The sequence below is a fragment of the Panulirus ornatus genome, chromosome 1 (assembly GCF_036320965.1).
Source record: "Panulirus ornatus isolate Po-2019 chromosome 1, ASM3632096v1, whole genome shotgun sequence".
NCBI lineage: Eukaryota > Metazoa > Arthropoda > Malacostraca > Decapoda > Palinuridae > Panulirus > Panulirus ornatus.
Window position 1 is genome coordinate 77,078,202 of NC_092224.1, and position 12,366 is coordinate 77,090,567.

The 12,366-nt window shown below is 40.2% G+C and overlaps 1 protein-coding gene across 1 annotated transcript in view; it reads left to right on the forward strand.

Moving 5' to 3' along the window:
• The first annotated feature begins 1,069 nt into the window (after positions 1 to 1,069).
• LOC139749893 (uncharacterized) overlaps positions 1,070 to 12,366 on the forward strand; it is a 708,570-nt gene continuing 697,273 nt past the window's right edge. Inside the window, exon 1 of the transcript XR_011713059.1 lies at positions 1,070 to 1,220. The gene's annotated coding sequence lies outside the window, so the exon portion shown is untranslated. The remainder of the gene's footprint in view (positions 1,221 to 12,366) is intronic.

The following is a 12,366-nucleotide window of genomic DNA, read 5'->3' on the forward strand; positions in this document are numbered from 1 at the left end:
TCCGAGCCGCCACATCTCACTAATGTAACCCACCCACAACACGCTGACTTATCAACCAATCCACCTCATCGATCTTTCCCACCCAAAGCATCTATCCCATATATTCACCAACACACACAACACCCAACCATCCTCCTATCCCATCCCATCCACTAATCACACCTCACCTGCATGAAACGATGCAATCCATTTCCAGTAATGTATCAGTAAATTAGGTTCTGTAATGAGTGACTTACAGAGATTGGATTACCTGTCAGAAACATTAGACATGTAGAATATTATCAAGAGTCCTTGATTTCGTAAGCGGAAAGAAAATGAAATGCGCATGTTGTTGCATTTGATAGTCGTAAATACCTAGTTGTCATTAAGCCGATATCCGATCCATAAAGGTTAAACATATACGACAAAAAAAAAAAAAAAATGTAATATAGTCTACAAATTACTTCAATTTCATGCAGCGTCTTACATGTTTCCCGATAGTGCTTTATTCGTTTTTATTTCTGGTGGTTGGTTAGTTATTTGGACTAAGTCCTAACGACTCTTCAGGGAATTAAGGACCTCCTTCAGATGTTCAAGTTAAGTATAAGATATACTAACTGCATATGAAAGTACAACTTTGCTTGTTTTGGTAGTACAATATGTAAATTAACGAACATACAATACTCGATGTGGCATCATGATGGCATCTAGATTGGCTTTACTTCATATCAACTCGCACAACTCGTTGTTACACGTCCATAGTGTAGACCAGTGGTTGTGCTGGTGCACGATAATGGTACCATATTACGAAATGAGCAAACAAGGGGCAACTCGGCGCTAAGTCCACCTTCTGTATCGATAGATTTGTCTCCTACAGGGAGGAGTTCAATCAAACCTAATGCTGCACGCTAGTTTTATGATGTGAATAATAAAAGGGTTCCTATGTATCCAGGAACTTGAAAAAAAGAAGGAAAAAAAATGTCATTTTAACTGCAATTAGGGTAGTTGTTATCCTCTCGCAAATGTAAACATACCATACCGGCCGGTGATTGGTTCAGCAGCAGAGTCGTTTTTCCTTCCCAGTTCCCACTCCATTTCTTAAGCGGCGGCTGTACTGAGTGGTCAATAGTGAGCAGTGCTTCCGATATTTGTTCTATATATCATCACAGACTGAATTAAGTGTGGTTTCTTCTGGTACGATATCTACTGCCATCTGAAGTTGTGTTCTTCGGATATTACAGGTCAGTGAAGTAGAGCGTAGTATATCTTGCCTTTTATGACATATTAAGAAATTCAGGCAGTACTTTTATATTCCTCACACCAGCAAAATGCTGGCTGGACAGTAATCCCATGCCAACAGCAGAAATCTGCACTTGGCACTAGTAATAACAGGTGTAAATCTCACGGGATGTATTTCCATCTTAACGTCGCAAGGTTTGATGTAGTTTTTACTGTTGGTTTAAGTCGTTAGGTGTAGCGTCGACATCAATCTCTTGTCGCAACTTTTTATTACATAAATTGTTGTCCAGCAGTGTGTTGCAATCTGTCTGTTACGTGAGTATGCATGGCAACCAGCGACGATTTGTCTGAAAATGGTCTTATCACCGTGAATGAAAGTTTTCTTTGTAAATAAGAACTTTTGTGGTACAGATTTATTTATCTCATGCATTTAACAAGTTGCATCCTCACCAAACGTGCTCAACGGATGGTCGAAGTCTAATCCTAGCGTAGAACAGGTCATTTTTTTTTTTTTTTTGATTGATAATGACTTTGAGGTTTCACACCCATACTGATACTGGTCTACAGACTAAGTACGGTTATACTTCGTATGATATTATTGGTTTAGAGACAGGTCGTTCATCACACAGTACAAACAATGTCCAAGAGGCCGTTCCGTATAGTTAGGACAGAAAATGACAATAAATAACTTTAGCTACGCATCGTAAATATTTGGATATCGTTTGATTGTCTTGCATTGCTTGTGTAGCGTGTGAAGAATTACCCTGAGTTGGGAGGTGTGTTGGAATATCGTATTTCATTCCTTAGTATGAGAGAAGATGACTTATGGTAAGGGTTAGGAATATGGGATTAAATGTAGGGTGAAAAATGTAAGATTTCCAGAGAACTTGTGCCTATCTTACCTAGCTTACCCTGTGGTGGTCGCTAATGATTATAACTGCTTACGAGGCATTTAATTAAGTTTGTTAATTCCTAGCAGCTTAAATTTATCTCTTTCAACAGTTTAGTTGAAATGTATAAGACTCACTTATTATTGAGCACCGGGCCGGCAGCCATGGGACATCAAGAAAAAGAAGACAGACCGAGCAGTTTTTTGCTTTCAAAATTCGTAAATACTTTCCCTTGTCTTCTTTTTTCCATTCATAATCCTCTCTCAATTTCAGTTAAGGCCTGGCCTTGATGTAAACTTTTGTTCGTGACTGGAGCCTTGAACGTCAATTTTGTTTGTTAGGGTTTCAGTATTAAGGTTTCAGACACCCAACAAAGTTTGTTAGGTCAGTTTGTTGTTTGGTTTAGTTGAAATTAATTTTACGGTGATTTTAGTGCCTTTTGAACTATTCTGGCCATCATATCGCAAACAGGTAGATGTATAAAACGGCAATTTTACCACTATTTCTCTTACTACTATATTTGCTTACCCCATCGTAGAAAAAAAAAGATATAGTGAACAAAACAGACTGGAGAAACTGCTCCCTAAATGCGACCCACGTGGACTTCGCCTCATTTGTAAGTGATAATTCAATAGATTTTTCTCTGCTTCCCGTCAGCAGTTTGTCAGTTTGTCGATAATTGCAACAAGTTTTCGTGGAATAGTCACCAAATCCACTAGTAAGTTGGTACGTTATTGATAATTACGTAAATGACAACGTTGCCCAAGGTACACTCGCCAACGGGCGCACTTACCCTCAATCATAGACCTACATAGTACAAAGATTATTTCATAAGCAAAAAAAAAAAAAAAAAGCATATTTTACGGATCAAGGAGGTACAGATATTAAAGGAATAGCAAGTCTAGTCTCGAAATCGACATTCCCTGGTTTCCAGACCGTAAACGACATTAGTTCTTGTTCCCATTTGTAACTTACATCGGTTTCAAATGGTAGATATGTTAATCCAGGTCACGCTTTTGTTGGCTGCAGTGTGACGTATGACGGAGTCTTTCAAGCAAGGATATGTTACTGGATTAACTACACATTTAAAGTAGCTTTGGATATTGAGTGATTTATTTCTGAAAAGATATTGTAGTGTTTTGAGGTTTGAATAAAGTCGCGGGGTGTAATTTGGAGCGTTACATGCTGCTATGACTAGTAGATAATGCAATTTGGGTGAGGATTATGAATGTCGGGAAATGTGTGGTGACCGTTAACACGATTAACGCATGAAAAATATCAAGAAAACCTCCCATAACACTAGCTTTTGCTTTATTTCTGATGTTATATGAATTTAAAGTATTCATTTGTGATCAACGTTGCGGATTATGTATGCTCATGTAAACACAAATTGATTCCATTTCATGCTTGACTTTGCTAGAGTGCACTAGGTAAAGTTTTCATTGATTCTGTTAAATGCGCTTAGTTTTTTGGGCTTTATGCCTATCAAACACTAAGGTCGATAAGGCCGTCAACATAAAGTTATAGCCACCAGTCGAAAATTCTGATCACCTTCTCTTGGTGTTGTAGGTAGTTTTAAGACCTTATATGCTTTGACTACATAAATGTCCCTGGTTTATATTCATTAGTCGAAATATACCAGTGTCTGATGCATAACATCACATGGTTAGATATGGGATGGAATCCCGTTTGTCTGTATGAACGTGAACAAACAATCACATAGTCTTGAAATTTGAAGATACCAAAACATTTCTCATTAAACAAATCATTGTATATTACGTTAGTATTCGTTCTAGATTAAGGGATTCTATTAAAGTTGTCATTTGTAGTTTTACGTGAAGGCAGAATAATGTTATAGCAAATGTTCGTATTGTACGTAATGTGTATGTAGGTAATGATTTGACAGTCGTTTTCGAATAGACTTGAAGTTTGCCACAATTTCGTTTACTGTTAGCTTGTGTGATATATACATAACAATAATTTCTTGTGATACACATGGTTCCGAGTTGGACGTTCGCCATATTGGAATATATTACGAAACAACTTTTACCGCAAAATATCTGCTTTACAGTTGTTTACTTGGAATAGTTAATTAATCAAATTCGATATGCGGGTGAATCGCTGGAACGCACGTGTGATGTACAGCTGAGTTTGGTGACACAGATGCTGTTGTTTAGAACTATGACGAGAGAATAGAGGATGATGGGCTACAGATATCCGAAATCACGCCATTGAAGCGTTGCGATGACGTTGTGTTAACTCTTTTATTCTTTTATTGATCTAACGTTCGATAGTTGTAGTGTTGCTGCATAGTGTAATAGTTATAACTGCGTGATTACAACGTTAGCAAGATATATCGGAAGGGGAAGTAACACAGAAGGACCCCGAGTTTTAAAACGCTGATGAGTCGCTGTAACTAAAGGTAAATAATTCGCCCCACATATTCTTCAAACAACAAAAATTAAGCTGGACATCGGCTGCTAGGGGAAGTTAAACGTGGTTTTCATGGGTTCTATTAATTTGTAATTGGTAATTCACCTACAATTTGTTAAATAACCTCTCGTTCTACCTGATATTCATAACACCACTATCGCTTAATTTGATAGCGATGAGTAGAATATATTGCTCCAGATCACGCTAGCAATTTTCATTGTCATTGAAACACTACAATTGCAGGACAGTTTCACTTAATATACAAATATTCGGTGCGTAATTGAACTGTTAGTTTTCCTAATTTACTTGACAGAGTAGGGCTGACAAAATTATTTCCAAGCTACGATGTGTGAAAATGAGGTTGAGAGACTTGCAGTTCAAGAAATTTTCCAATATACACTTGTAAGAACTTGTCTCCTTGGCTGTCTCCATGAGAACTGAAATGCTCCCAAACTATGACAAAAATTCTCCTCAATCACAGTGATTTCCCATCTCTGAGGAGTGTATATTTCACTACTTAATGGACCACCGTAACTGTTCCCCCAATTGTCTTCTGCATATATATTTGTTTTGGTTCTTTAGAATTCTTTGGACATTATAGATAATTGCCGCAATGTTCAAGTGGGTATGTGCATACCCGCAAGGGCCTACTCGAGTTAGGTTACGGTTAGGAACTGTGCCCACGGTGAAAAGTTAGACACCTTGGGCATGGACCAGGGTTAAACACTGTACATACAAATGTAGGGCGCCCAGTTCGCTTCGCCTTCTGGTTAGTAAGTTAGTTAAAGGTTCCTTACGCTGCAGTTTTATTGAAGGGAAGTCGGCTAGGGTTTTAGTTGTCTTTACTTTTTAACTTACTTTTACAAAGGGACTGGACTCGGTTATACATATTTATTTTTTGGTACCTTAGAAGTGTTATATTTATCCCACATTTTCCTTGGCCATCAAGGTTTCCCCACTTTTGTCGGGTTGATTAACATTGTACATTTGTATAATGTCATTTGCAACTGGGAGATTGGAGTCGCCTTTTTGTCATCAAAGTTATTTCATGCGTTAAGTTACACTGACCTTAATAATTTTGTTAGGAATTTTGTAAGGAGTAAGAGCATGGAGGAAATTAGATTCCTTCCCTCTGGAACGGAGAAATATAGGAACGTTATATTTGGAATTTAGGTCGACAGAGTCAAGAAGGACGCGAGAAAATATTTTCTGAGTAGCATAGGTTTTGACGTTTGGAACAAGTTAAGGATGTAGTTTCTGGGTAATGGGAAAATTTGAAACCTGTAAAATAGACATACAAACAAAAAGCTGTGCCTCAACTGCAAAATTCCCTTACCATAGACAAAAATAAGTTTTCACAAAAAAGAAAACCCTTCATCCATCCATCCATCAATTCATTCAATCATCCATCAAAGGAAGACATTTACTTTACCCACGGCATTCACTTAATACCACCCGCCCACTACACCCGCTGATCCTTTAACTCCAGCAAAACAAGCCCATCCACCACAACAAATTGCATCCATCCAATGCAGTCACCGCAACAGATCTGTCTCTACTAAACCCCCTCACATCGACTCAATCCTACCTGTCCATCACATCCCATCTATTCTTTTACTAACAGAACAATCCCATCCATCACATAAGAATACCCATCCGCTACACCGAGTTCCATCTACCACAAAAACCTGACTCGCCACACTGCGCCCCAACCACCACCACAGTTATTCATCTCGTACCCAAATCCTATAACTACAGGTAAACACACCTCGCCTCACTTCCCTCCACGTATCCCAACCTAACCACACTATGTGGACACATCAACATGCGCAAAGAGGTCGGTTTTCAGCTCTTAGCTACATGCAATTCATTAATCCGTTCCTAATGATATCATTAATAAGAATGATATTGATGCTACTGATAATAATGATAATGATATTGATTATTATTGTAATAATGATAGCAGTAATAATGATAGCATAGTGACAGTGATATTGGTTATGTTAGTAAGGAAATTTTCATACTTGTTCTCGATTTCTCGCGTAGCAAGATAATGCTAAGAACAGAGATATGATAATAATAATAATAGTAGTAGTAAGGACAATGATAATGATAGTGATAATAATGATAAGTAATGATAATGATAATAATGATAATGATATTGATAATGATAATCTATCATTAATAATGATAATGATATTTATATTGATAATGATAATCACACTGTCACGTACAGGTCATATCTGGAAGTTGGGTAAGAGGATTGTTGGGAAGGTCATGAGAGAATACATTATGAAAAGAGCAGTTGTGGGAAACAGTGTATCGGAACAAACATTGTGACTACTTGACATGATAGTCTTACTTTATCAATAGATTTATTAATTCGAACATTATCAGTAAATTTGTTAATACGATAATCCATTTAACTGTTGCTTTCCTACATACACTTCATAGTTTTCTTTGACTCTGCTAATAATGGTATTTCTTTTTTTTTATTTCATTAACTTTTACTTCCCCTTCATCCATTTAGCACACCATCTGTTCAATAGATTTTGTAGATTTTTTATTTCTCCGTTTACAATGGCCACTTCAGCAGCGTATTCAAGTGTTGTTTTTCATTCTTTTATATGGCGATTTCTTTCAGTCATCGGTCCGTGTGTATTATCCTCACCACCCCATGACTCCCTATCGTTCCATCAAGCCATTCATCGACTGTATTTCACACTGCACTTCCAGTTGTTGGTAAACTCTCCTCGTTGTTTTCATGAACCTTGGGGTCTCCCTGCGATTACTACGTGGCTGAAGTCCTACATCTATTTTTTCCCCTTAATTCTACCAAATGCTTTCTTGAGTTTCAGGTAAGGCATACTCCTTTGGTCTCGCTTCCAAATTTTCTCGAGTGCACTAATTTTCAGAGCAAAACCTAAAGCCATCGTATCTCTGTTGGGCGTAGACCCAAGGTGCCATTCTCCCAGTTTATCTTCAGTTTCTGCTCTTAGCCTCCGCTCCAAAATTCTTTCGTGATTTTTTTTCCCCCTCTCACGTGGGAGAAGCAACTAGGTCCCTACGGAGTTTTTACAACACGTTTCTCTTTACTTTCTTACATACCGGGCATTTTTTGTTTGTTTGTTTGAATCAATCGCTTTTGCTCAGTCTTGTGGCATTGTGGTAGGGTTCCTTTTAGTAGTAGGCATGTCTCAAAAACATTGAAGCCATCTGGGCACAGTACCTCGAGAACCTCAGCATTTGGTCGGGGCGCCCTACCTTTGTTTAACGTCACTGTATGATGGTACCTCGTACCTCTGGGTACCGCACACTTCCACCGTTCATTTCGATGTCCCCCTCATTATTACATCACCACATGTATTTGTGGTTGAGGCAACGGGACAGGCAGTTCCGAATATTTGTTTTCAAAATTTTCCGACATTTAAATCTAATCTGGAATTTTTCTGCCAAAAGCAATTTATTTTGCATAATGAATTCAGCTCATCACGGGGCCACCTTCATGTTGGGTGACTATGGGGAATTAGGGGAAAGAAGGTTGGGAGAAAGGGGTGAGGATAGAGGGGTTGGGGAGAAGAATGAGGGATAGTGAAGGGGTAGAGACGGAAGGGTAAGGGATGAGGGATTGATAGGGTGGGAATGGAAAGGCTTGGTAGCACGTAGATACACATAAAAAAGTATTATAATAGAAAGGCCACTGCACTGTGAACAGGTTTTCTTCTAAATCATATTCATAAACCATGTTTCTGACGTAGATGGATGAGGTTAGAAGAGAATGAAGCTGTCTCCTAACCCATCATCCATCCGTTAGTGTCTCAAGTGCCAAGCATTGTTGACCTAACACAAAACATGGGGTTACGAAGACAAGCTTGAAGTTGATTACTCTCGACTGCTGTCTCTACCAGTGTATGCTTACCATTTTCCATGGTAATGAGTGTCGGGGAGAGGGGGATCTTCTTTCTGACGTAAAGTTGAATAAAACTAGTTTATAAACAGGAATATCTTTTTTTTATATTTTTGAACAAAAATCCATGGTGATGGAGTATTTTCCATCATGTTTTATGATGGTATTGATGATTCTGTTATTCACATTGAATGCCGTCTGTTTCCTTTTAATAATTAAGAGGCTAGGTTATCAGGGTCAACTGGAATGTGTGGGTTACGTTGAATCATAGGTATTTCAAGTATTTAAATGTTATTAGTTTCTGTCAACATGAGCTTTTTCATGATCTAGTCCTGCAAATGATTTTTGTGGCTCGGACATGCGTTTGTGCGTTTCGAATGTAAACACAACGGAAGGATTTGTTTAATTACGGAGGACATTTTTTTTTTGGAATAATTTTGCCTCATTGTTTTGGTTCTGTTGTATGTGTATTTTTCCCCCATACGTTTTTAATAGATTATTTGGGTGTCATCCTTGACATTTTGGAAAATCCTTTTTTCTATATCCACGTCAATTCTGTATTATCATTTCATTCTCTTGAATTCTTCGCGATTTTCATTGTTATCTCCGGACTTGAATTTTTTTACGTGGCTTTTTATCTTGTGATAGATTAGTTCCTCCAGTTACGTAGTAATGCAGGCTAATCTTCAGTTTTCATTGGTCCTTTTTTTTTTTCCACTTTATATGTTTTTATTCTCCATAAAAGTTTTTTTTTTCAAGTGTTTTTAAGTATTGTATTCTCTACACTGTCGAGCGGGAAGTGAGTGAGGGTGAGGAGGTGGTTGGTCTTGCTGGGGAGGGAGGGTTAGAACGGAGCAGTGTTGGGGGATGGGGTTGGGGGATGGGGTGTGGGGGGAGATGAAGGACACCCCCGTGCCCGGTCATCACTAGTCGCCGCCATGACCATAACTACAACAAACGGCTCTTGATTAAAGCCATTCCAAATTCTTTTTATGGTTCCTTACTGAAGGTCGTGCCGAGAGAGAGAGAGAGAGAGAGAGAGAGAGAGAGAGAGAGAGAGAGAGAGAGAGAGAGAGAGAGGATTCCCTACGAAGAGATTTTTTTTTTTTTTTCCCAATAGGCAAGGGAGCCGCGTAGGGCTCAACTACATATCTGGCTCGTATGATAACACTCACTCTTAGCTTGTCCTGGACATTGCATGGCTTGTCAGTCTCGGGTTCGTCTGGATGTCGCGGTGGATATTACTGCAAAGGTTTTCAGACGTGAAGGGTCCTCGAGGATTCTTCACTCTCGTCATAAGCTTTACAGCCAAGGATGTGGATATGAGGAATTCAGGGACCACCAAGACGTCGTAACTGGTTCCCTCAACTTCGATGGAAAATGAATTCATGTTAATTTCACACACACACATATAGCACACTATTTTCACAGAATATTTCAAGGAAACTTGTGATGAAAATGAATTGAATCCATCAGTATGTGATATGCAGAGACACACAGATTTGATATAAACTAAGTATTGATCTTTGAGTAGACATTCGCCATCACACGCATCGTAGTTTGCCCTGTGTATGGGTGAATGTTGTGCTTATGTAGGAGACGACAAGTTAAGGTACTGTATGATGTACCAGGATTACAGTGCCGCACCCGTGTTAGTGTAGTGGGTACAGTGTTGAGGTTGATGCTGTAGCTGAGGTCGGGTCATAGTGTGGTCACCATCGCAGCTGCTGACGAGTGATGATAGTGAGATCACCATCACATCAGCAGCTGAGGCACCATGACAGTAGCGTCACCACCACCACCACAGCAGCTGACGTACCATGACAGTAGCGTCACACCACCACAGCAGCTGAGGCACCATGACAGTAGCGTCATCACCACCAGAACAGCCAGATCCCTGGGCTGCAGGGCTCCACCTAACATATTATTCTGCTCGTGTTGTCTCTGGAGATTTATGTCATATATTCCATCGCCGGAAACAAGAGCAAGGAATGTTTGTTATATATCTTAGTGCGTCGGGCCAGAAACAATTTTGACGGTGATATATTATTACTTCGGGTCTTGTTTCCTGGGTGGGCCTTGAGGGAAGGGTTTTGTGTAGCGTTCAGCTGTGAAGATGTGGAAATAAGAAAATAGCAGCTCATGATGTAGTTGGTACACAGTGTCATGTGTTTGTTGTATAATGTTGCGTATTACTTTCTTAGGTGCGGTGACATGTGTGAATTTTACTTGTATGTTTTCAAATGTGTGTGTGTACTCTGTGTGTGTGTGTGTGTGTGTGTGTGTGTGTGTGTGTGTGTGTGTGTGTGTGTGTGTGTGTGTGGTATTCTTTTGGTCAACGTATTGCAGAATTTAAACTCGTTTTTCAAGGGACGTTTATAAATCGTTTCCATGAATACGCCTGCATTGAAGGTCAAAACTCCCTTCCTCTCTCTCTCTCTCTCTCTCTCTCTCTCTCTCTCTCTCTCTCTCTCTCTCTCTCTCTCTCTCTCTCTCTTCTGACTACTGATAACAAAGCACTGGGTTGTGAGGCGAGCCAGTCAGACCTCTATGTGTGTGTGTGTGTGGATGTTACGAGGAAATGTTGACCCGGTGCCCACGTTGATGCAGACGTGTCGTGCTGTACCCGGCCCCTGGCTGTGTGTGTGTGTGTGTGTGTGTGTGTGTGTGTGTGTGTGTGTGTGTGTGTGTGTTTGTGTGTGTGTAGATGCGAGTTTCCACCATGTAAGAGTAGCAGAGGAGGAATGGAGTGATGTCTTCCCCACGTGGGTACCGAGTCTTGCATGGTTAGTGACAGTGGACGTGTGAAATTCTCTCTCCTTACCTGGGTACACTAACCTTATGTAGTATGTGTATAGCAAAATACATAGTTATATGTCTGGATTGTTATAGTTTTTTCTCTACTTTGTAGAGTTCCTCCTGATTTCAAACTAGTCTGTGTTGTTCTTAAGAAGTTAAGATGGTAGCTGTTCATCACTCTGTTCTTCTTCCCCCAAATACATTTCACTTAATTTTGGCAACATCTTTGTTGCCCTTCGTTGTACACTGTACCTTCTACAAAGGGTGTCCGTTAAGTAGCAGGGCAGCTTGTCCTCTCTACGCAATGCTAGGACTGGAGGAGATCTTCACCCTAATTCACCTATTCGCAAGATTTGTAAATAATCCCAAGTCACATTTAGCCTTACGAAAAGAAATAAGAACAGAATACGTGCAACTGAGCCCAGATTTCGTCCATCACGCGCCAACACACACGTCTGTCTATTTTATTTTTCCTCACAGATACAACAGTTTGCTCTTGCATTCAAACACACCCACGTTTCTCCTCATAGGTACATTATTTTCCACACACACACACACACACACACACACACACACACACACCCATCCCTCCTTACAGGTACCGTTTGCCTCATTCACAAAGCCACGTCTCTCTCTCTCTCTCTCTCTCTCTCTCTCTCTCTCTCTCTCTCTCTCTCTCTCTCTCTCCCCTCTCTCTCTCTCTCTCTCCCCCCCCCCCCCTCTCTCTCTCTCTCTCTCTCTCTCTCTCTCTCTCTCTCTCTCTCCCTGTAGGCACCATTTGCATCACCAACCACACGCATCTGTCTCCACATTGGCGCTGTTTGCCTAACTCGCAGACAGGCGTACCTCTTTCCGCCAGTGCACCGTTTGCCTCACCAACTCCTGAATCTCTCTTCCAGTTACTGAAAGTGAAGCTCCTCTGATCAGGCCTCTCTGATCCACGTAAGGAACGGAGGGGCCAACTTGGAGATGGAGGGATTGAGGGAGAAAGGTTTTGAGCGATCGGGGCCTGAACATACAAGAGGGTGAAAGGCGTGCAAGGAATAGAGTGAATTGGAACGATGTGGTATACCGGGGTCGACGTGCTGTCATTGGATTGAACCAAGGCATATGAAGCGT